Below are 26601 nucleotides of genomic sequence, written 5' to 3' on the forward strand. Positions count from 1 at the left end.
TGATTATGGTTGTGGTGGGTGGTATGGTAGTAGTTGATAATGGTCGGCGGTGGTGGCAGTTAGTAATGAATATGGATGATAGCCTCTTAATGAAATTAAGTATATGTTATAGATCTTAATTATACATACCCATTAAGACCCATTAAGTGGTTGTAAAGTTGAAAAAACAAACACACTTAATTATTAAGATCTGAATAATTAAGATTCAAACTTTAAAAACAAACACACTTAATATTTGAGATCTGAATGATTAAGATTCAGACATTCATTAAGTCAAACAAATGAGGCCTTAGGTAGTTATAATACCTGGTCTTAATTTAAAAAATGAGATTAATTAACTTCTTAACTATGCACTAATAATGGCATATCTAATAATGAGCTTGCAGTTGCAGTAGAACCAATGATTCACTATCCATCTTGTATAAATGTGAAAACCCAATATAAATGAAGTTCGTCACATATTTTAGAATCAATATTTTTTAGTTTAGAGCTCAAATGTCTAAATTTGGAATATTTAATTACTCCCTTTGTTCATTTTTACTTGTCTAATATTCTAAAAATATATTTTCACTTTTACTTGTCACTTTTATCAATCAAGAGAAGACAATTTCTTTTTTCCTGTTATACCCATAGTAGTAATTACTCATTCAAATCATTTTCTCAAATCCATTAAAAAAGGTTTAGTTTGAGGCGTGTCAAGGACACTGTCCTTAAGGATATTTCGCTCACACCGTGATAAATAAAATTAGGCATATCTCCCAGGATTCAGCAAGCTCTTCTAGTATAACTAGGAGCAGAAACAACAAAGTTTAATAAGAAGAAAACTCAGTACAAAGAAAAGGGAAGAAATGATGCTTAGCTTTTTTAGTGTGACGACCCGGCTAGTCGTATCATGAGTTACCGCTCCATTTTCTCTATTTCTGCTTCTTTGTTCTTTGTTTATCCATGTTATGTGGTATTGGATTGATCGGATCGAGTTCGAAAAGGATTTGGTAAGGTTTGAGACACTTAGTATCTTTAGAGTGAGTTCAAGTTGGATAAAGTCAACCAGATGTTGACTTATGTGTTAGAGGGATCGGATGTGAGTTGTGATGGTTCAGTTAGCCTCGGAAGGTGATTTGTGGCTTAGGAGTGTGATCAGAATGAGTTTTGGAGGTTTGGAGTAGATTTAGGCTTGAATTGGCGAAGTTGATATTTTGGCGATTTCCGGTTGATAGGCGAGATTTTGATATAGGCGTCGAAATGAAATTCTGAGAGTTGTAGTAGTTCTGTTGTGTCATTTGGGATGTGTGTGCAAAATTTCAGGTCATTCGGACGTGGTTTGGTTGGATTTTTTATCAAAAACGAAATTCGGAAGATTTTAGAAAGTTTGGCTTGAATCCGAGGTGTTTTGGTTGATTTGATGTTGTTTGAGATGTTTTGAAGATTGGTACAAGTTTGAATAAGGTATTAGGATATGTTTGTGCTTTTGGTTAAGGTCCCGGGGGCCTCGGGGTGATTTCGGATGGTGGACGGGAAGTTTGAGGGATGTTTGCAGCTGTTGAACTTTTACTGCTTCTAGTATTTCCGCACCTGCGGATTGGGGACCGCAGGTGCGACGCCGCACATGCGGGAGATTGACCGCAGATGCGAAAAAGGGCCTGATGAGCAGCGACCGCAGAAGCGGTTAGGGTGACCGCATCTACGATGTCGCAGATTCGGAAGTGTGATCGCATATGAGATTTTTGGCTGGATAAGTGATTTTCGCAGAAGCGGATTATGAACCACAAATGCGGTACCGCAGAAGCTGTTAAGGGGCCGCAGATACGAAAATATCTGGACATAAGTTATAAATTGTGGCCTTCGCGAATTTGAGATATTTCACCATTTTTGACTTCGGCTTGGGTGCTTTTGGACGATTTGGATGGGGGATTTCAACGGAACTTCGTTGAGTTAAGGAATTTGGACCAAAACTCGTTCCTATGCTATTATTACACGGATTAGATCTAGAATCTTGGAAATTAAGGGTGAATTTTGGGAAACTAGGGCTTGGAAACTTAGACCTTTAATTAAGTATTTGAAGGACCATTTAGGGTCGGATTTCAGAACTTTTGATATGTATGAACTCGTGGAGAGATAAGGAATCTATTGATATAAAAACTATCAAATTCCTAAAAGTGGGCCCGGGGGGTCGGGTTTTGGTAATTTCGGGATTTGTGTCGTATTTTGATTATTTTTGCTTGGGCTTCGTTCCCTTAGCATATTTTGACGTCCTCGTTCTGATTTTTGGATAGATTCGACGCGGGTGGAGGCCGATTCGAGGGCCAAAGGCATCGCGAGCTAGAGATTTGACCGGTTCGAGGTGAGTAATGATTGTAAATGATGTTCTGAGGGTTTGAAACCCCGGATTGCACATCGTTGTGCTATATTGAAGTGACGCACACGCTTGATGACGAGCTTGTCGTGCACTGTTGGGGATTGTGACTTAGTCCGTCCCGAATGACTATTTTATCACGTATTTGACTGAAACCTATTTACTATCATCATGATTTGGGTTGAATGTCATATTTGGGTTTTGTGCCAACTATTTGAACCCTTCGGGGATTTTTACTGGTATTTTCTCACTATTTTGACTTTATACTTGAACTCGATCATGTTATATTTCACTGTTTTCGTACTCAGTCATGTTATATTTCACTGTTTTCATACTCAGCCATGTTTACTCTATTTTAACACTTACATGATCTTTTAAATGATATTTTGGGCTGAGAAACATGTTTTACTACTGCCCAAGTGGCTTGTGAGGATTTTTGACTAAGTAAGGCCGAGGGCCTATGTTTTGAGAAAACATTTGATACAGATTATGAGGTCGAGGGCCTGAGATATGTACGCCACGAGGTGGCTTGATATTGCGCTTGGGTCGTAAGGGGCACCTCTAGGAGTCTGTACACCCCTAGTGAGCGCGGGTACCCACTGTGATGTGAGATTGAGCCCAAGGGGCTGGTATTGTTCTATGTGATTGCCCGAGGGGCTGGTACTGTTCTGATATGTTGCCCGAGGGGCGGATTTGTTGATATTGTGCCCGAAGGGCGAGACTTTATGTGTTTACTTTTAATAATTGACTGTCAATTACCTGCTTAATCATTAAAAAAGACTTTTCATGAAACTACATTTGAGTTAAAGAATTTTACCTATCTTTCACTGATTTACTGTTTTTAAATATTTTACTGCTTCATTATAGAATGCTTTGTGCCTTACGTGATTTCTTGCTTTCAGTCTTTATTTACATTTGTTACTCACTGAGTTGGAGTACTCACTTTACTCCCTGCACCCCTGTGTGCAGATTCAGGCATTGCGGATCCTGCTAGTGCGAGTTGAGAGCTCCCGGCAGATATCGGAGTCCACGAGGTAGCTGCTTGACGTCCACAGTCCAGTGTTTCTCCTCCTTTGTCATTTTTATCTCTTTTCCGACATTTGTACTAGCTTATAGACTTAGCAGACTTGTATGATGACTTATAGATGTTCATGACTAGTGGCACCCCGGTATCGGACTGTGTTGGGTTGTTCTTCCGCATATTTATGATATTATCTGCTATTTTGGATTATTTTATCATGTTTCGATTGTTTTTTAATGCTTAACTATTAAAAAATTGGAAAGAGGGGAAGTATCGGTTGGCCTTGTCTTCACGAGAGGCGCCATCACAACCGGGTTAGGGGTTTAGGGTCGTGGCAAATTGGTATCAGAGCCTAGGTTACATAGGTCTCACGAGTCATGAGCAGGATTAGTAGAGTCTCGCGGATCGGTACAGAGACGTCTGTATTTATCCTCGAGAGGCTGCAGAACCTTTAGGAAAAACTTCATGTTCTTGAAATTCTTGTCGTACGAATTTGTTGATCCGAGTACTAACTTTTGTTATTCTATTCTCTCACAGATGGTGAGGATGCACACTACCGGTCAGGATGGACGACCACCAGTGCCACCAGTTGCGGCCACTAGAGGCCGAGGATGCGGTCGTGGTAGGGGTAGAGCAGCTAGGGCAGCACCTGTATGTCTACCAGTTGCCCCAGTTCAGGATCAGGTCCCAGTTATGGGCGCTCCAGTAGTACCAGCTCAGGCACCAGCTGTGTCCATTGTGATTCTGGGTCTTTAGGAGGCCTTGGCTCAGATCTTATCGGTTTGCACTGGCCTAGCTCAGGCGGTTTCAGCCACTACAGCCGCAGCTACTTCTCGGGCCGAGGGATGCAATCAGACTCCTGCCGTTCGCACACCTGACCAGGTCGTGTAGGGACTTCAGACGCTGGAGGCACATCCAGTCCAGTCGGTTGCAGCTGCTCAAGACTATGTAGTTCCTACTATGCCGAAGGATGAGCAACGTAGGTTGGAGAGGTTTGGTAGACTGCAGCCTCTGACCTTCAGTGGTGCGGAGGGCGAGGATGCCCAAGGTTTCTTAGATAAGTGCCAGAGGATGCTTCGTACAACGGGTATTATAGAGACCAACAGGGTCCCTTTACTACTTATCAGTTTTCTAGAGCTGCTTTCACTTGGTGGGAGGCTTTTGAGAGGCGTGGTCCTGTTGGTGCAGCACCCCTTACCTGGAAGCAGTTCTCCGTTCTCTTTCTGGAGAAGTATGTGTCGCAGTCCCGTAGAGAGGAGCTACATAGAGAGTTTGAGTGGTTGCATCAGGGAGAGATGATTGTGACACAGTACGAGATGAGGTTCTTCGAGTTAGCTTGTCATACTATTTGGATGGTTCCGACAGATAAGGAGAGGATTAGGAGGTTTGTTGATGGCCTCACTTATCATCTTCGTATTCTCATGATCGGGGAGAGGGTGATTGGTGCTACTTTCAAGGTGGTTGTGGATATTGCCCATGAGATTAAGTCTGTTCGTCACCAGGAACGAGAGGAGAGGGAGGCCAAGGTTCCTCGAGGATCTAGTAGTTACAGTGGTACTCTTCGAGGGGTCAATTTTAGCACGGCAGAGGCCGTCCATTCAGGCATGCTCAGCCAGCTCGCCCAGGTTATCGTGGGGCATCATCGGGTCATGGTTCTCACAGTTCTCATCAGGGCCAGTCATCACTTAGTGCCCTTCCAGCTCAGAGTTCGTCCTGTGCTCCATCAGTTCAGGGCTCTTCTATGCCGAGTGCATCTGCTAGTCACTCCGGTGCGAGGGGTTCCCTTCAATCCCCTTCTCCAGCACCTGGGAGTTGTTATGAGTGTGGTGAGATGGGTCATATGTGGAGGTAGTGCCCTCGTCGTCTTGTGAGTTCATCTCAGCAGAGGGGTCAGTCATCGACTTTAGCGCCAGTTACTTCACCACCGCCCACCCAGCCAGCTAGGGGTGGAGGTCAGTCAGCTAGGGGTTGCCCCAGAGGGGGAGGTCGATCAGGTGGCGGTCGGGCCCGTTTCTATGCACTTCCGGGCAGACCCGATGTTATTGCTTCAAATGTTATTATTACAGGTATTGTTTCAATCTGCCACAGAGATGCCTCTGTATTATTTGATCCCGGTTCCACCTTTTCTTATGTGTCATCATACTTTGCTCGTTATTTGGGTACGCCCCGTGAGTTTCTTGTTTTACATGTTCATGTATCTATCCTGGTGGGCGATATTGTTGTTGTAGACCGTGTGTACCGGTCGTGTGTGGTGACTATTGGGGGTCTAGAGACCCGTGTGGATCTTTTATTAATGTGTATGGTGGATTTTGATGTCATTTTGGGCATGAATTGGCTATCTCCGTGTCGTGCTATTCTGGACTATCATGTTAAGACAGTCACATTGGCCATACCGGGTGTGCCACGGATCGAGTGGCGAGGTGTGACTGATTATGTTCCCAGTAGAGTGATCTCATTCTTGAAAGCCCAGCGTATGGTTGGGAAGGGTTGTCTTTCGTATCTAGCCTTTGTGAGGGATGTCGGTGCTGAGACTCTCAATATTGATTCTGTTTTAGTTGTGAGGGATTTTTCCGATGTGTTTCCTGCAGACCTATCAGATCGGGCATGCCACGGGATAGGAACATTAATTTTGGTATTGACGTAGTGTCGGGCACTCAACCCATTTCTATTCCGTTGTATCGTATGGCACCAGCGGAGTTGAAGGAATTAAAGGAGCAGCTTCATGAACTCCTTGATAAAGGGTTCATTCGGCCTAGTGTGTCACCCTGGGGTGCGCCAGTTCTATTTATGAAGAAGAAGGATGGCACTATGAGAATGTGCATTGATTATAGGCAATTGAACAAAGTAACAATTAAGAACAAGTATCCTTTGCCTCACATTGATGATTTATTCAACCAGCTTCAGGGTAGCGAGAGTGTTCTCCAAGATTGATCTCCGTTCAGGTTATCATTAGTTGAAGATCAAGGACTCAGATAATCTTAAAACAACTTTCAGGACTAGATATGGTCATTATGAGTTCTTGGTGATGTCTTTTGGGTTGACCAATGCCCCAACAACGTTCATGCATTTGCTTAACAGAATGTTCCGGCCTAATCTTGACTCGTTTGTCATAGTCTTCATTGATGATATTCTGGTGTATTCGCGTAGTCAAGAGGAGCACGCGGAGCATTTGAGGGTTGTGTTGTAGAGATTGAGAGAGGAGAAACTTTATGTAAAACTCTCCAAGTGTGAGTTTTGGCTTAGTTCAGTGGCTTTCTTGGGGCACGTGGTGTCTAGCAACGGTATTCAGGTTGATCCGAAGAAGATAGAGGCGGTTCAGAATTGGCCCAGACCGTCCTCAGCCACAAAGATTCACAGCTTTCTTGGTTTGGCGGGTTATTATCGCCATTTTGATTAGGGATTCTCATCTATCGCATCACATTTGACCAAGTTGTCTCAGAAGGGTATTTCATTTGTATGGTCGGACGAGTGTGATGAGAGCTTTCATAAGCTCAAGACAGTTTTGACCATAGCTCCAGTGTTAGTTTTGCCATCAACTTTAGGTTCATATACCGTGTATTGTGATGCTTCGAGAGTTAGGATTAGTTGTATATTGATGCAGGAGGGTAGATTTATTGCTTATGCTTCTCGTCAGTTGAATCCCCATGAGAAGAACTACCCCATTCATGATTTGGAGTTAGCTGCCATAGTTCACGTATTGAAGATTTGGAGGCATTACTTGTATAGTGTGTCTTGTGAGGTGTTTACTGATCATCGTAGCCTCCAGCACTTGTTCAAATAGAAGGATCTTAATTTGAGGCAGCGGAGGTAGTTGGAGTTGCTTAAGGATTATGATATCACTATATTGTACCATCCGGGAAAGGCCAATGCGGTGGCCGATGCTTTGAGCCGAAAGGAAGTGAGTATGGGGAGTTTGGCATATATTCTATTTGGGGAGAGACCTCTTGCAGTTGATGTTCAGGACTTGGCCAATCGGTTTGTGAGGTTAGATATTTCGGAGCCCAGTCGGGTATTGGCTTGTGCGGTTTCTCGGTCTTCTTATATGATCGCATCAGAGAGCGCTAGTATGATGATCCGTATTTGCTTGTCCTTAAGGATAGAGTTCAGCATGATGATGCCAGAGATGTGACCATTGGTGATGATGGGGTGTTGAGGATGCATAGCCGGATTTGTGTGCCCAATATGGATGGGCTTTGGGAGTTGATTCTGGAGGAGGCCCATAGCTCGCGGTATTCCATTCATCTGGGTGGCGCGAAGATGTATCAGGCTCTGAGACAGCATTATTGGTGGAGAAGAATGAAGAAAGACATTGTGGGATTTGTAGCTCGGTGTCTCAATTGTCAGCAGGTGAAATATGAGCATCAGAGACCGGGTGGCTTGCTTCAGCAGATGGATATTCCCGAGTGGAAGTGGGAGAGTATCACTATGGACTTTGTAGTTGGACTTCCACGGACTTTGAGAAAGTTTGATGCTATTTGGGTTAGTGGATCGGCTGATCAAGTCTGGGCACTTCATTCCTGTGTGTACTACCTATTATTTAGAGCAGAGATCTATATCCGGGAGATTGTTCGTTTGCATGGTGTCCTAGTTTCCATCACTTCAGATAGGGGCACTCCATTTACTTCATAGTTTTGGAGGTTTGTGCAGCGAGAGTTAGGTACTCAGGTTGAGTTGAGCATAGCTTTTCACCCTCAGACGGATGGGCAGTCCGAGTGCACTATTCAGATATTGGAGGACATGTTGCGTGCTTGTGTCATTGATTTCGGAGGGTCATGGGATCAGTTTCTACTGCTTACATAGTTTACTTATAATAACAGCTACCAGTCGAGTATTCAGATGGCTCCGTGTGAGGCTTTGTATGGGAGGCGGTGTAAATCTCTAGTTGGTTGGTTCGAACCCAGTGAGGCTAGGCTATTGGGGACAAACTTGGTGCAGGAAACTTTAGAAAAGGTGAAGGTGATTCAGGAGAGACTTCGTACAACGCAGTCAAGGCAAAGAGCTATGCTGATAGGAAGGTTCGGGATGTGTCCTACATGGTTGGTGAAAAGGTTCTATTGAAGTTTTCTCCCATGAAGGGTGTTATGAGATTTGCGAAGAAAGGAAAATTGAGTCATCGATTCATTGGACCTTTTGAGGTGATTCGGAGGATTGGGGAGGTGACATATGAGCTTCCTTTGCCACCCAACTTGTCAGTGTGCATCCGATATTTCATGTTCTCTATGCTCCGGAAGTATATTGGAGATCCGTCTCATGTTTTTGATTTCAGCATGGGTTAGTTGAATGATGATTTGACTTATAATGTGGAGCCAGTAGCTACTTTGGGTCGTCAGGTTCGAAAGTTGAGGTTAAAGGATATAGCTTCGGTGAAAGTGCAGTGGAGAGGTCGGCCCGTGGAGGAGGCTACCTGGGAGACCGAGCGGGAGATGCGGAGTAGATATCCTCACCTGTTTGAGGCTTCAGGTATGTTTCTTGATTCATTCGTGGACGAACGTTTGTTTAAGTTGGGGAGGATATGACGACCTGGCTAGTCGTCTCATGAGTTAACGCTTTATTTTCCCTATTTCTGCTTCTTTATGCTTTGTTTATCCGTGTTATGAGGTATTGGGTTGGTCGGATCGAGTTCGGAAAGGATTTGGTAAGGTTTGAGACACTTAGTGAGTTCAAGTTGGAAAAAGTCAACTGGATGTTGACTTATATGTTAGAGGACTCGGATGTGAGTTCCGATGGTTCGGTTAGCTTCGAGAGGTGATTTGTGGCTTAGGAGTGTGATTGGAATGAGTTTTGGAGGTTCAGAGTAAATTTAGGCTTGAATTGGCGAAGTTGATATTTTGGCGATTTCTGGTTGATAGGCGAGATTTTGATATAGGGGTCGAAATGGAATTTCGAGAAGTTGCAGTAGTTCCATTGTGTCATTTGGGATGTGTGTGCAAAATTTCAGGTCATTCGGTCGTGGTTTGGTTGGTTTTTTGATCAAAAGCGGAATTCGAAAGATTTTAGAAAGTTTGGCTTGAATCTGAGGTGTTTTGGTTAATTTAATGTTGTTTGAGGTGTTTTGAAGATTGGTACAAGTTTGAATAAGGTATTAGGATATGTTTGTGCTTTTGGTTGAGGTCCCGAGGGCCTCGGGGTGATTTTGGATGGTGGACGGGAAGTTTGAGGGATGTTTGCAGCTGCTGAACTTTTGTTACTTCTGGTATTTCCGCACCTGCGGATTGGGGACCGCAGGTGAGATGCTACACGTGCGGGAGATAGACCGCAGATGCAAAAAAAGTGCCTGATGAGCAGCGACCGCAGAAGCGGTTAGGGTGACCGCATCTGCGACAGTGTGATCGCAAATGCGATTTTTGGTTGGATAAGTGATTTCCGTAGAAGCGGATTATGAACCGCAAATGCGGTACCGCAGAAGCGGTTAAAGGGTCGCAGATGCGAAAATGTCTGGGCAGAAGGTATACATTGTGGCCTTCGCGAATTTGAGAAATTTCACCATTTTTGACTTCGGCTTGGGAGCCTTTTGGACGATTTGGAAGGGGGATTCCAAGGGATCTTTATTGAGGTAAGAAATTTAGGCCTAAAACTCGTTCCTATGCTATTATTACACGGATTAGAGCTAGAAATCATGGAAATTAAGGGTGAATATTGGGGAAACTAGGGCTTGGAAACTTAGACCTTTAATTGAGGATTTGAAGGAACATTTGGGGTCGGATTTCAGAAGTTTTGATATGTATGAACTCGTGGGGAGATAAGGAATCTATTGATGTAAAAATTATCGAATTCCGAGAAGTGGGCCCGGGGGTCGGGTTTTGGTAATTTCAGGATTTATGTCGTATTTTGATTATTTTCGCTTGGGCTTCCTTCCCTTAGCATATTTTGACATCCTCATTCTGATTTTTGGATTAGATTCGACGCGAGTGGAGGCCAATTCGAGGGGCAAAGGCGTTGCGAGCTAGAGATTTGACCGGTTCGAGGTGAGTAATGATTGTAAATGATGTTCTGAGGGTTTGAAACCCTGGATTGCACATCGTTGTGCTATATTGAAGTAACGCACATGCTTGATGACGAGTCTGGGGTCGTGCACTGTGGGGGATTGTGAATTATTCCGTCCCTAATGACTATTTTACCGAGTATTTGATTGAAACCTATTTGTTATCATCATGATTTGGGCTGAGTGTCATATTTGGACTTTGTGCCAACTATTTGAACCCTTCGGGGATTTTTATTGGTATTTCCTCACTGTTTTGACTTTATACTTGAACTCAGTCATGTTATATTTCACTGTTTTCGTACTCAGTCATGTTATATTTCACTATTTTCGTACTCAGCCATGTTTACTCTGTTTTAACACTTACATGATCTTTTAAATGATATTTTGGGCTGAGAAACATGTTTTACTACTGCTCAAGTGGCTTGTGAGGATTTTTGACTGAGTAAGGCCAAGGGCCTATGTTGTGAGGAAACATTTGATACTGATTATGAGGCCGAGGGCCTGAGATATGTACGCCACGAGGTGCCTTGATTGATATGAGGCCGAGGGCCTAGTGATGATGTCGCGAGGTGACTTGATATTGCGCTTGGGCCGTAAGGGGACCCTCTAGGAGTCTGTACACCCCCAGTGAGCGCGGGTACCTATTGTGATGTGAGATTGAGCCCGAGGGACTGGTATTGTTCTATGTGATTGCCCGAGGGGCTGGGGCTGTTCTGAGATGTTGCCCGAGGGGCGGATTTATTGATATTGTGCCCGAGGGGTGAGCCTTTATGTGTTTACTTTTCATATTTGACTGTCAACTACCTTCTTAATATTTGAAAAAGGCTTTTCATGAAACTACATTTGAGTTAAAGAATTTTACCTATCTTTCACTGATTTACTGTTTTTAAATTATTTTACTGCTTCATTATAGAATGTTTTGTGCCTTACGTGATTTCTTGCTTTCAGTCTTTATTTACATTTGTTACTCACTGAGTTGGAGTACTCACTTTACTCCCTGCACCCTTGTGTGCAGATTCAGGCGTTGCGGATCTTGCTAGTGCGAGTTGAGAGCTCCCGCAGATATCAGAGTCCACGAGGTAGCTGCTTGACGTTCGTAGTCCCGTGTTTCTCCTCCTTTGTCATTTCTATCTCTTTTTTGACATTTGTACTAGCTTATAGACTTAACACACTTGTATTATAACTTATAGATGCTCATGACTAGTGACACCCGGGTATCGGGCTGTGTTGGGTTATTCTTCTGCATATTTATGATATTATCTGCTATTTTGGATTATTTTATCATGTTTCGACTGTTTCTTAATGCTTAACTGTTAAAAAATTGAAAAGAGGAGAAGCGTCCGCTGGCCTTGTCTTCACGAGAGGCGTCATCACGACCGGATTTGGGGTATAGGATCGTGACATTTACTCTACTCCCATGAACACAAGTTGATATCTCTATATATATAGTCCAAAAAAAACAATCTGAAAATGAAAAAACCTCCAAGCCATAAAAGCTTTTCAATTACAATACATTAAAAACCAAAAGTAACGTATAACAAAGGAATAAAATAGCCAGTATCACAAACACTAACAAAAGCCATTAAGGCTATAGATTGTTAAGAAACGGTAAAATCAATAAAGTAAAAATAGCATGGTATAGCCAGTTTTCGGACTGGTCATTCAAAAATAGCTAATGTTTACCAAGTCAATAAAAATAGACACTATTTTGCTGCAATAAAGATCGGTCCAGTATAATATACTGGAGTTCGGTGCACCTGTGTATGAACTCCAGCATATTATGTTGGGCCGGTATACTTTGCTGGCTCCATTATAATATACTGGAGACTGGAGCACTAGTACTCCAAACTCCAGTATATTATGCTGGACCGGTATACTTGCTGGAACACCAGTATATTATGCTGGAGTTCTAGTGTACTTATGCTGGAACTCCATCATAGTATGCTGGAGTTCCAACATACTTATCCTGAAACTCCAGTATAATATGATGGATTTCAAGTATACTTGGAACTCCAGCATTATATACTGGCGTATTTTCCGGGTTTTGAACAGTGTTTTTGCTCAAATTTATCTTTACATGAAAAGTGACTAAATTTCGATTACTTTTGAAACTGGCTTATTTTTGATCGACAAGTTATAAATCTGGCTATTTTTGAATTTCTCCCGATAATAAAATATACCAAACCGTTAAGACTTAAGTCCATAACGTTGAACTATCAAATACCAAGCATTAAAACATAGTTATGGCCTCCAATCATCAGTTTTAAAATATTAAATTTGTAATTTGAAAATTGTGCCATCAGTTACATTTTGTAATAAGACCAATTAATATTATTTTAAGAGAATGAACCTAGACATAATTTCAAACAATTCTTTTTGAGATATTAAAACTATGTTTGTCTCAACAATCCCGCACATAGCTCAAAAAGAATATTATAATAAAATAAGATAAAACTAAATTTGCTGGGTTTTCACAAATGAGCATAACGTGTCGCATCTGGTGTCTCTTGGACTATGAACCAAACCTAGATAAAATAAGATTAAACTTACAGAATAATTGGTGAAGTTTAGAACTTCTATGAACCAAGAATTCTTTTGTAAATTTAGTGTCTTATCTATCATATTATACACACAAATACTTTGTTGTTTATTGCGGTTTTGCGCTAATAGGTCATGCGCGCGCCTAGTTTTCATGAGTGCTCTAGAAATTTTTTGCCATAAATTTCATAGGAGCGACCCCACTCCACACTCATATAGGTCCATCCATCAAGTGTATTCTGCAGCACAATACACCACCTATAAAAGGCTATGTATTATTAGATTAAGAGTTTAATAACTTAGCCTCTCATTCCTTGCAGTCTTGCACTATATACACATACACATACCATAGGAAGGGATATAATTTAATAGTGCACATTTGATCAACTAATGGCTTGTTATTACCCATATGAACCTACTTCATGGGATCTCCAATCACATAGGTTGGGTTACCATCATAGTTGATATCACTCAAATTGGCAAAAATCTCATTCCCCTCGATATTTCATATATTAGTTTTCTTCCCAAAGGTTTAGTCAGAGGATCGGCCAAATTCACTTCTGACTTTACATAATCTATGGAAATAATTCCATCTTTCAGCAGCTGCTTTATCACATTATGTCTCAATCGGATATGTCTGATCTTCCCATTAAAGGATTTATTTTTAGCAATGGCTATTGCAGCTTGGCAAACACAATGCATCGATATAGAAGGTGTCAGTTTTATTCCTGATGGAATACTTGCCAAAAGGTTCTTTAACCACTCGGCCTCATTGCCAGCTAATTCCAATGCCACAACTCAGATTCCATTATGGATCTAGCTATTATTAATTGTTTAGCTGATTTCCATGCCACAACACCCCTACCGAGGTGAACACATAACCCTCGATAGGGGTTATGTGTTCTAGAAATTTTTTGCCATAAATTTCATAGGAGTAGCCCCACTTTACACTCATATAGGTCCATCCATCAAGTGTATTCTGCAGCACAATACACCACCTATAAAAGGCTATGTATTATTAGATTAAGAGTTTAATAACTTAGCCTCTCATTCCTTGCAGTCTTGCACTATATACACATACACATACCATAGGAAGGGATATAATTTAATAGTGCACATTTGATCAATTAATGGCTTGTTATTACCCATATGAACCTACTTCATGGGATCTCCAATCACATAGGTTGGGTTACCATCATAGTTGATATCACTCAAATTGGCAAAAATCTCATTCCCCTCGATATTTCATATATTAGTTTTCTTCCCAAAGGTTTAGTCAGAGGATCGGCCAAATTCACTTCTGACTTTACATAATCTATGGAAATAATTCCATCTTTCAGCAGCTGCTTTATCACATTATGTCTCAATCGGATATGTCTGCTCTTCCCATTAAAGGATTTATTTTTAGCAATGGCTATTGCAGCTTGGCAAACACAATGCATCGATATAGAAGGTGTCAGTTTTATTCCTGATGGAATACTTGCCAAAAGGTTCTTTAACCACTCGGCCTCATTGCCAGCTAATTCCAATGCCACAACTCAGATTCCATTATGGATCTAGCTATTATTAATTGTTTAGCTGATTTCCATGCCACAACACCCCTACCGAGGTGAACACATAACCCTCGGTAGGGGTTATGTGTTCTAGAAATTTTTTGCCTTAAATTTCATAGGAGCGGCCCCACTCCACACTCATATAGGTCCATCCATCAAGTGTATTCTGCAGCACAATACACCACCTATAAAAGGCTATGGATTATTAGATTAAGAGTAACTCAGCCTCTCATTCCTTGCAGTCTTGCACTATATACACATACACACACTATAGGAAGAGATATAATTTAATAGTGCACATTTGATCAACTAATGACTTGTTATTACCCATATGAACTTACTTCATGGGATCTCCAATCACATAGGTTGGGTTACCATCATAGTTGATATCACTCAAATTGGCAAAAATCTCATTCCCCTCGATATTTCATATATTAGTTTTCTTCCCAAAGGTTTAGTCAGAGGATCAGCCAAATTCACTTCTGACTTTACATAATCTATGGAAATAATTCCATCTTTCAGCAGCTGCTTTATCACATTATGTCTCAATCGGATATGTCTGCTCTTCCCATTAAAGGATTTATTTTTAGCAATGGCTATTGCAGCTTGGCAAACACAATGCATCGATATAGAAGGTGTCAGTTTTATTCCTGATGGAATACTTGCCAATAGGTTCTTTAACCACTCGGCCTCATTGCCAGCTAATTCCAATGCCACAACTCAGATTCCATTATGGATCTAGCTATTATTAATTGTTTAGCTGATTTCCATGCCACAACACCCCTACCGAGGTGAACACATAACCCTCGGTAGGGGTTATGTGTTCTAGAAATTTTTTGCCTTAAATTTCATAGGAGCGGCCCCACTCCACACTCATATAGGTCCATCCATCAAGTGTATTCTGCAGCACAATACACCACCTATAAAAGGCTATGTATTATTAGATTAAGAGTTTAATAACTTAGCCTCTCATTCCTTGCAGTCTTGCACTATATACACATACACATACCATAGGAAGGGATATAATTTAATAGTGCACATTTGATCAACTAATGGCTTGTTATTACCCATATGAACCTACTTCATGGGATCTCCAATCACATAGGTTGGGTTACCATCATAGTTGATATCACTCAAATTGGCAAAAATCTCATTCCCCTCGATATTTCATATATTAGTTTTCTTCCCAAAGGTTTAGTCAGAGGATCGGCCAAATTCACTTCTGACTTTACATAATCTATGGAAATAATTCCATCTTTCAGCAGCTGCTTTATCACATTATGTCTCAATCGGATATGTCTGATCTTCCCATTAAAGGATTTATTTTTAGCAATGGCTATTGCAGCTTGGCAAACACAATGCATCGATATAGAAGGTGTCAGTTTTATTCCTGATGGAATACTTGCCAAAAGGTTCTTTAACCACTCGGCCTCATTGCCAGCTAATTCCAATGCCACAACTCAGATTCCATTATGGATCTAGCTATTATTAATTGTTTAGCTGATTTCCATGCCACAACACCCCTACCGAGGTGAACACATAACCACTAGTGGATTTTGTCTCATCTGAATCAGAGATCCAGTTAGCATCATTGTATCCTTCTAGTACAATGGAAAATCCAATATATTTAATACTATAGTTCATGGTACCTCTCAAATATTTCATTACTCTTACTAATGCAATTCAATGATCATGACTCGGATTTTGAGTATATCTACTCAATCTACATACAGCATATGCAATATCAGGTCTAGGGAAATTCATCAAATGCATTAGGCTACCAATAATTTGAGTATATTTATTTTGATCTACAGGATCTCCCTTATTCTTTTTTAATTGAATACTAGCATCATAAGGAGTGCTTACAGGTACCACATCAAAATTATCAGAATTTTTAAGAATTCTTTCAACATAATGTTCTTGAGTCAACATGAAAATATTGTCATCTCTTATAATTTCCATGCCTAAAATAGCACTAGCTTCTCCCATGTCTTTCATCTCAAAATTAGAAGACAAGAAAATGTTGGTTTTATGTATCAAATGAAGGCTAAAACTAAAAATAAGCATGTCATCCACATAAAGGCAAATAATAACACATGTACCATCTATACATTTTGTATAAACGCATTTATCTACTTCAATTGATGAAAAACCATCATTAATCAATATTTGATCAAATTTTTCATGCCACTGTTTAGGCACTTGCTTTAGACCATATAAAGATTTTAGCAATTTACATACTTTATTTTCTTGGTCAGACACTATACAACCCGCAGGTTGCTCCATGTAAATTTTCTCTTCCAAATCACCATTTAAAAATGCAGTTTTAATATCCATTTGGTGAATAAAAAGTTTATAAATAGAAGTCAAGACAAGTAAAATATGAATTGAGGAAATTCTAGTTACAGAAGCATAAGTATCAAAATAATCAACATTTTTCTTTTGGGTAAAACTTTTTGCAACAAGTCTAGCTTTGTATTTATCAGTGGAACCATCCAGATTGAGTTTCTTCTTAAAAATCCATTTACAACCAATAGGTTTAGCTCCCGGAGGTAAATCAACTAAAATCCAAATTTTATTTTGTAAAATTGAATTTAATTCTACATCAATAGCTTTTTTCCAAAATGAGGCATCAGACGAAGAAATAGCTTCAGAATATGTTAAAGGATCATTATCCACAAGATAAGTATAAAAATCATTACCAAAAGATTTTTCTTTCCTTGGTCTTTTGCTTCTTCTTATATCCTCACTTTCAAGATCATTTTGAACAATTGGAACATGTGAAATATTTCACTTGGAATAATAGGAGCATCAGAAATTTTCTCAAATTTTAAAGGAAAAATATTTTCAAAAAATTCAGCATTTTTTGTTTCAACAATAGTATTGTTTTCGAGTACATCACTTTTGACTACTAAAAATCTGTATGTTGCACTGTTTTCAGCATACCCAATAAACATACAATCGGATGTTTTAGATCCTATTTTTCTTTTCTTAGGATCAGGCAACATAACTTTAGCAAGGCACCCCCACACTTTCAAATATTTCAAATTAAGTGGATACTTTTTCCACAGCTCATAAGGAGTTTTACCCGTTTTCTTATAAGAAATTCTATTTTGTAAATGACAAGCAGATAAAATGGCTTCACTCCCAAAGATTATCCGGAGCACCAAAACTAACAATCATGCTATTCATCATTTCTTTTAAGGTCCTATTTTTTCTTTCCGCTACACCATTTGATTGTGGAGAATATGGCGGAGCTATCTCGTGAATTATGACTTCATTCTCAAAATAATCATTCAACAAAATAAATTCACCACCTCTATCGGATCTAACTCTTTTGATTTTCTTATTTAATTAATTTTCTACTTCAGATTTTGTCACGACCCTAAACCCAACGCGGTCATGATGGCGCCTCTCGAGAAGACAAGGTCAGCCGACTCACTACCAATTCACTTTAAGCAATTAAAATAATAACTACTAAGTCTTTAATCAGAAATAAAATCCCAAAATAAGCATTTAACAGTATAATTTGCGGAAATAAAGGCCAACACAGTCCGACATCGGGGTGTCACCAGTCATGAGCATCTAAAACAATACTACCAGTCTGAAAGTCTACTCCACTACTGAATAACTAAATCAGAAAAGAAATAAGATAGAGGGAGGTTGCACTGGGCTGCGAATCGCCAAGCAGCTACCTAGTAAACCTCCGAAGATCTTCTGGGACTGTCAACCTTCAGTAGCAGGACCTGTAGCGCCCGAATCTGCACACAGAGGTGCAGGGAGTAAAGTGAGTACTTCCAACTCAGTGAGTAATAAGAATAAATGAAGACTGAACGATATAAAATCACGTTAAACACAACATTTAGCTATCAGAGGCATAACAAAATCAGTAACACAATTTAACAATGAAATCTCATAAAAACACCTTTTTAAGCAGTCAACAATAGATAGGAAAAATGACTAGTAATGATAAACACATAAGAACTGCCCCTCGGGCACAATAACATCAAATCAGCCCATCGGGCAATATCATAGAACAATACCAGTCCCTTGGGCTATATCTCATATCATAATGGGTACCCGCGCTCACTGAGGTTGTGCAGACTCTTGCAGGGGCCCCTTACGGCCCAAGCGCAATATCATGCCATCTCGTGGCATCATAAACAAGCTCTCGGCCTTATATCAATATCAAGCCACCTTGTGGCGTACAATCTCAGGTCCTCGGCCTCATTATCATAATTAGTGTATCACTGTTACGGCGTGTAGCCCGACCCAAAAGTATCCTCACAATACAGGCCCTCAGCCTTACTCAGTCAGAATCTCATAAGCCCTTCAGACAATAGTAAAAATATGCAGCTCAGCTCAAAATATCTTTAAAACATCATTTAAGGTTTCTAAAACAGATTAACATAGTTGCGTTTGAAAACATTGAAAGATTTGGCATGACTGAGCACAAGTATGAAATCAAACAATGAGGAAAATATCATTAACGATTCCCTAAGGGTTCAAAAAGTTGGCACGAAGCCCAAATATGGCATTTGGCCCAAAGTATAATAATATCAAACAATTAGCTACCAAATATACAGAAAAATAGTCATTCGGGATGGACTAAGTCACAATCCCCAATGGTGCACGACCCTACGCTCGTCATCTAGCGTGTGTGTCACCTCAACACAACCGAACGTTGTATAATCCGGGGTTCCATACCCTCAGAACAACATTTAAAATCATTACTCACCTCGAACAAGCTCGAAAAGCTACTCTGCAACACGCTTGCTGATAACTAGGGATTTTGATACACGCTTAAGTTTTGATTAGATATGTGTACAAAATAGTCTCAAAAGGCTCACAAGTTGTGTTTGATTGCAGGTTTGATCAACAAGGTGACAAGATGTCAAAGATCAGCTCAAAAAGGAGTGAAACTTGCACAAGTACCAAAATAAGAGAAAGCTCAAGCAAAACAGGGCCAGTGCGGCCGCACACCATTCTGTATGGTCCGCACAAGTGAAGTTCAGAGAGGCTGCTATTCAAGCACAAAGGCAATGCGGACACAAGGGGTTTTGTGCGGTCCGCATTGGGATCAATGCGGCCGCACTCGATTTAGTGTGGTCCATAGAGCCAAGGTTCAGAGAGTTGCTAGTTCCAAGTTTAAAGCCTAATGCGGTTCGCACTCCATTTCATGCGGACCGCACTAGAAGCCATCGCGGCCGCACTCGATTTTGTGCGGTCCAAATTGCCCAAGTTTAGAGAGCCATTTATTCAAGTTCAGAGCCCAATGCGGCCGCATGTGATTTTGTGCGGTCCACACTAACCCCGCAAGGGTATTTTTGTCCAGATTTTTTAACTTAGTATAAATAGCTTCTTTTCCCATTTTTAGGTCATCAGATAGTTTGTACTGAAGGCTGCGCTCGTGACTTCGATATTTTTAGCTGTTTTGAGTAATTTTAGCTTTATTTCAGTATTGAATCTTCAAGTTTAATTTAGCAATTAATTAATATGAGTTTTTCTTCATCTATTTCTTTGTTTTCGTCTCTAATTATGAGTAGCTAGACCCATAAGCTAGGGTTGTGGCTCAACCCTAGTGTGGGTAATTGATGGGTCTCGTGTTTTAGGGCTTGATTGATTATGGATGTTTGATATTTGGACTAATTTCATGTTTAATTGCTGAATTAGTGGTTGCAAACACTAGTTTGTGTTTAGTTGACTTTGGCTCTTCTTGAGAAAGAGAGCCTAAGTCTCTGAAATTGGTCCAACAAGGAATTGGGGTGTACTCAAGAGATTGATAGTCTCAATTAAAGGATTAAGCCTAGAGATAGTAATACCCGACTTGAACCTTGATTGCTTGTGCAAATTTGCATACCCAATTGGTCTTGAGAGAGTCAATTTGGGCAAAATCACTCAAACTACCGAGAGGTGTAGAGTGAGTAGAATCGTGCAATGGTTATATCATACTCCCCAAATGTGACAATCATGCCTTAGACTCAAGTATCCATTAATTGACCACCTAGGCGAAAGTCACTACCCTAGTGCCTTTTATCCATTTGAACAACTCGCAATAGTTTAATCTTAGCTTATTTTAGTTTAACTGATCATTGTAGTTCTATACAATTAGAAGTAAATCAAAACCCAAAATGTTTAGAAGTGCAATCAAGAGCAAATACACAACTCCACTTTAGATAGACACCCGACTCTAACTTCTAGCTTCCTGTGGAAATCGATCCCGGCCTTAATCGGGTAAAAGCTGCTTCGACCTCTCTCGCTACTCAATAGTAGTGCAGGGTTGACCTCGATCACTTGCCTCTCGAACCAACTTTCGAGTGCTCCAAATCTACCAAGTTCAGATTTTTATCATCAAATTATGCTAAACGAATGAATTCCAATTGAAAATATCAATTTTTAAACACAAAACCCGAAATCAGTCAAAACCCGACCCCGGGCCCGTGTCTCAGACTAGACAAACTTTATACCAAAATTTTCTTCATCATCTCACGAGTCCGTACATATAAAGAACTCAAAAATCGGAGTTCGTTTGACCCCTCAAATCATCCCTAGAAGGTCTCATAATCTCAAGCCCTAATTCCACCTTTTTTCTACTGATTTTCATAAGTTAGACACTGATATTTTTTTCCTTAATCACAAATAATCGAGTTTTAGGGTCCAAAATCCTTACCTCAATGAAGAACAATGATTTTCTCTCTTCAAAATCGCCTCAAAGCTCTTTTTCCGTTCAAAAATGGTGTAAAAGGGTTTAATGGTCGCGGAGGGTTTATCTAAATACTGCTCACACATTTTACTGTTCACCTGAGTTACTGTTCACCCAAGTTACTGTTCACCCGAGTTACTGTTCATGCTGCTGTGAAAAATTGCAGCAGCTTTTCTTCTAGTCTAAATTGATTCGTTAACCTTTCAAGATCCACCCGAGGCCCTCGGAAATCTCAACAAATATACCAACCTGTCCCATAACATCATTCGAACTTAGTCGAGCCTTCGAAACACCAAAAACAATATCAAAACACCAAAATCACATCAAATTCAAGCCTATGAACTTTGAAATTCCTAAATTCCACTGAAACTATCAAAAATAACTCCGATTGACCTGAAATTTTGCATACATATCCAAAATGACATTACGAACCTGTTCCCACTGTCGGAATTCCATTCCGATCCCAATAGTCTATTTTTCACTGCCGACCGAAAATCGCCAAAAATTAACTTTCGCCAATTCAAGCCTAATTCTACACCGGACATCACAAAAATATTCCGGACACACTCCTAAGTCCCAAATCACCTAACGAAGCTACGAGCCATAAAATCTGCATTCCAAGGTCGTTTACCAATAAGTCAACTCTCGGTTGACTTTTCTAACTCTAAAGCTACTTTTAGAGACTAAGTGTCTCAAACCTTACCAAAACCATTCCGGATTCGATCCGACCAACCCGATACCACATAACACAGATAAACAAAGCATAAAAAAGCAGAAATGGGGAAAAACAGAGCGGTAACTCATGAGACGACTAGCCAGGTCGTCACAGATTTATAAATTAAAAACTTATCAAAAGTTTCATCTTTATTTCTCAACAAATAAACTTTTGTATATCTAGAAAAATCGTCTATAAAAGTCACATAATATTTTTTCCCTCCTCTAGTCATAGTTTGTTTCAAGTCTCCTAAATCAGTATGAATTAAACTTAATAATTCAGATTCTCTAAATACTGAAGCGCATGATTTCTTAGTTTGTTTAGCTTCTGCACAAACTTCACACTTATCAATATTTGAAATAAGACCTTGAGAATGCATTTTCTTAATATAAGATAAACTAACATATCCTAATCTAGCATGCCATAAATTAAAAGAATCAATCAAGTAAGCAGAAGTACTAGCATTTTCATTGATAACATTGAGCACAAACAAGCTACGATTATAATAACCCTTGTCAAAAAAATTATTATTCTTGGTCAACACGACCTTATCAGATTCAAAAGAAACCTTCACCCTCATTTTTTCTAATAATCTCACAGAGACCAAATTGGCTCGGATATTAGGAATATGCAACACGTCATTCAATGCCAAAGTTTTGTCAGATGTCAGTTTGAGAAGAACTTTGCCTTTTCCAAGAACTTGAGTAGTTTTTGAGTCACCAAGATAGACAACTTCTTCTCCCTCCTCAACTTGGGTGTAAGACACAAAGTCTTTTTTGTTAGCACATATATGCCTAGTGGCTCCAGAATCTAACACTCAATCTTTCACATTGGCCACAAGGTTCACTTGGGAAACAACCGCAACAATTATATCATCCACTTTGGCTTCAGTCAAATTTACTTTAGCCTTAGTGTGTCATTCCCAACCCTTTTTCGGCATTGGCCAGGTGTGCCACACACAAAGTAATTGCCTTTTCCCTTGAAGGTTTGATTGTTGGTTTTGGGCTTATAACCATTTCTTTTATTATATCGTTACTTGATACATTAAAAACCAAAAGTAACGTATAAGAAAAGAATAAAATGGCTAGTATCACAAACACTAACAAAAGCCATTAAGGCTATAGATTGTTAAGAAACGATAAAATCAATAAAGGATACCAAACCGTTAAAGACTTAAGTCCATAACGTTGAACTATCAAATACCAAGCATTAAAACATAGTTATGGCCTTCAGTCATCAGTTTTAAAATATTAAATTTGTAATTTGAAAATTATGCCATTAGTTACATTTTGTAATAAGACAAATTAATATTATTTTAAGAGAATGAACCTAGACATAATATTAAACAATTCTTTTTGAGATATTAAAACTATTTTTGTCTCAATAAAATATACATTAATTAATATGAATATCATGACAAATTGTGCACTTTATTTATTATTTTTTAACGGATATACAAAGTACATAATGAACAAGTAAAAGTAAAAGTGAACGGAGGAAGTATATATTAATGAAGGTGTATTAGCTCTAGGAGATTAATGATGAAACTTGCATAAGTGATTATAGGAGTATGTTATTGCAACAAAATTAAGGAATAAAAAAATTTAAAATAATGCAGCAGTCCTCGTTGAAAAATTGTCCTTTGCCTGCTTATCTCGAAGGTCGAAACTAAAGGTTCCTATCAAGGAAAATTATAAATTTTTTTGTCTTACAGTTTTATGGACAAAAAGAAATCTTATACAACTAGTATAAGTTGTATGAGACACAAAATAAAGCTTCTCGCCTATCAATAAGATCGTAATCCTATCACGAATATTAGGTCACTTATCAATAGTCTTGCAACTAAATAAAGTGTTCAAGGGGTGGCTGTCTCTATAGGCGGACCCAGAATTTTGAGGTAGCGAGCATTTATTTGTATTCAATCAAAATTTGTTACCTATATATATAGAGAGAGTATCACTATTAATATATCGATCACTATTTTTAGAAATATATAAAAAAAAATTGTGAAACTTTACGTATATGACAACATATTAAATTAAATTAATAATAGAAAAATATGTCATCGGTATAGTATATAATTTAAACTCATTTTATAAACGAGATGAAACTGCAAAAATCACGAAAAAGCTATACTATTGCTTTGCATGAAAGACTGAAAGCCTTAGTAGGTAGAAACATAATTAAAGGATCACACGTGGTAGGACAGTCTCACTAATTTCCAAGGTAAATTTGAACAATAAATTACTATATTTTCAAACTGAAATCAGAATATTTGGCTACTGCTGCTTAGTGGCCTGGTGGACCAGTTGGTAACCACACGCACGTACGTTCCATAAATTAAATTCTAAGCAAAAGAGTCCCAATTTGACAATATATAAAAAGTTTATTTACATTATCAGACTATTTCAAAAAAGCTTGGTAATTGTAAATTTGTAATTAAATCAGATATTCAAAATATCGGTTTGGTTAGTTACAAGAGAAGTAATAAGACCGTTTGTCACCTGATGGTCCAAGGCTCTAAGCTCTTCTCCTTTTTCTTTTTGTTTTCTAACTATAAATAACTTCAATTATTAGAAAATGCCATTGCAGTCCACAGTATTTAAATCTGTAAATATGCTACTTATGATTTATAATTTCTTAATATTGTTTTGTCAAAACAAATATTCTCTCCGATCCACAATAAGTGACCAATTTACTTTTTTATTTTGGTCCAAAATAAGTGTCCATTTATATAATCAAAAAACAATTCAATTTTTTTTTACAAAATTACCCTTATGTACATATCCTTAAAAAGTTTTCTTATTCCTCATATTAAATATTTAATTAAGGATAATTTAGTTATACTAGGTATTTTTGTATAGAATTTAGTATTTTCTTAATATGCGTGCCTCAAACAAATTTGGTCACTTATTATGGACCGGAGGAAACAAGTAGTAGATAAGAGAATTATAATCTTTTATATGTATTAAAAGGTGGAATTGGACCCATCAATGCGACCTAAAATAGAAGTTTAAATAAAAATTGGTTTCAAATTTTGTACAGTCAAGCCGCCAAGATAAGGTAGGGAATTGGTAATGGTCAACATAATACCTCGTATCAACTGTTAGAAAATTGAAGTATATCCTAACTGGAAATCTTTTATTTTCCGCCGTAGTTTTTTATCGTTTCTAAATATAGTTAATTAAGTAAAAGTAATTTTTTTAAAAACTTAAATGTTTAGGGAAGATGTTGGGAAGGTTTCTGTATATGATTTTGAGTAATTCTTAACTCATAAACTAGTCTAAACAGAACACTTTCTCCATTTCTAGAAGAATCGTCAATCAGTGGTATCTAATGGACGAAAGTCAAAGCATCAAATATCCAGTGTGATTCAGATACTATTTTTTATATTTAAAATAAAATTTAAAAAGGTACTGTATGAGATATTTTTGTAAGCTTGGATATATTAAAAAAAATCTTCAAAATAGAAACAAAATAATTTATTTAACTCGTCAAATAACAACAACAACAACAATAATAATAATAATAATAATAATGATGTCTTCCTTTTCAATTCTATTCGTAATCTTGTCTGGGTCCAAATTTGAACAACCACGACCATCGACGAGTACGACGAAACGGCGAGTTCCCCATAACCTGACTTCTTGCAGAGGCCGATCTTGAGACAAACAAGAGATTGTACGACCCTTGTAATAATATAGGCTCGTTAGGGGATACTAAGAATATTCCTTATAATCTGTCTTTTACAGCTTAGAGGAGACTTACTCCCTATATATATATATAGCGAACCACAACTTTGTAAAGGGGGGATGGAGAATATCGACTATAATTCTACTTATGAATGAGAAGTGTTTTTGAAAGGATTTTACTCGATAAAGAAATCTTATTATCCATCTTCTCCTTATCTCTCTTCCAATCTAAAGATCATTATACTTAGTTATGATTTGCCCCTTCAATTTTGGTTGATTTGTTCAAAAAGGTTTCAATATCTTGTGAGTCAAACAATTTGGCGCCGTCTATGGGGATCGAACCCATGACGTTGAATCCTCCAATAAAGTAATACTAAATATATTGAAAAAGAAGCTTGAGAACGCAAAGGGCTATGACCTGAACTACTATCGGAAGTATTATGGGCATACCACACCACACCAAAAACCAGTACAGGTGAGACGTCATATTCACTAGTCTACGGGACTGACGCAGTTATACCCGTCGAGGTCGGAGAGCCTAGTTTGAGATACTCCAATGAGAGCGGACCAAGCAACGACGAAAGTAGGCTACAAGATCTGGATGAAGTCGAAGAACGGAGAGACATGGCCCACATAAGAATGGTAGCCTAGAAGCAACGAGTGGAAAGGTACTACAACAAGAAGGCCAAAGTGCGACCGCTCAAAGTTGGAGATTACGTCCTTAAGGCTAAAACACAAGTAGCGAAAGACCCTAATGAGGGAAAACTGGGAACAAACTGGGACGGACCATACAAAATCACAGTCACAGCAAACAAAGGAGCATTCCACTTAGAGATAATGGAGGGAAAACTACTCCAAAACAACTGGAATGTCGCCCATCTCAAATACGTCCACTTCTGAAAGAAGGCGCCACCTAAGTCGTACTCTTTTTCCCTCATCCGAGTTTTGTCCCAATCGAGTTTTTCCGGTGAGGTTTTTAATGAGGCGGCAAGGGAGACGTCTCGAGGTTCGAAGTAATGTTTATTACCCCGCCCGTCGACATGA

Source organism: Nicotiana sylvestris, chromosome 12, assembly GCF_000393655.2.
Source record: "Nicotiana sylvestris chromosome 12, ASM39365v2, whole genome shotgun sequence".
NCBI lineage: Eukaryota > Viridiplantae > Streptophyta > Magnoliopsida > Solanales > Solanaceae > Nicotiana > Nicotiana sylvestris.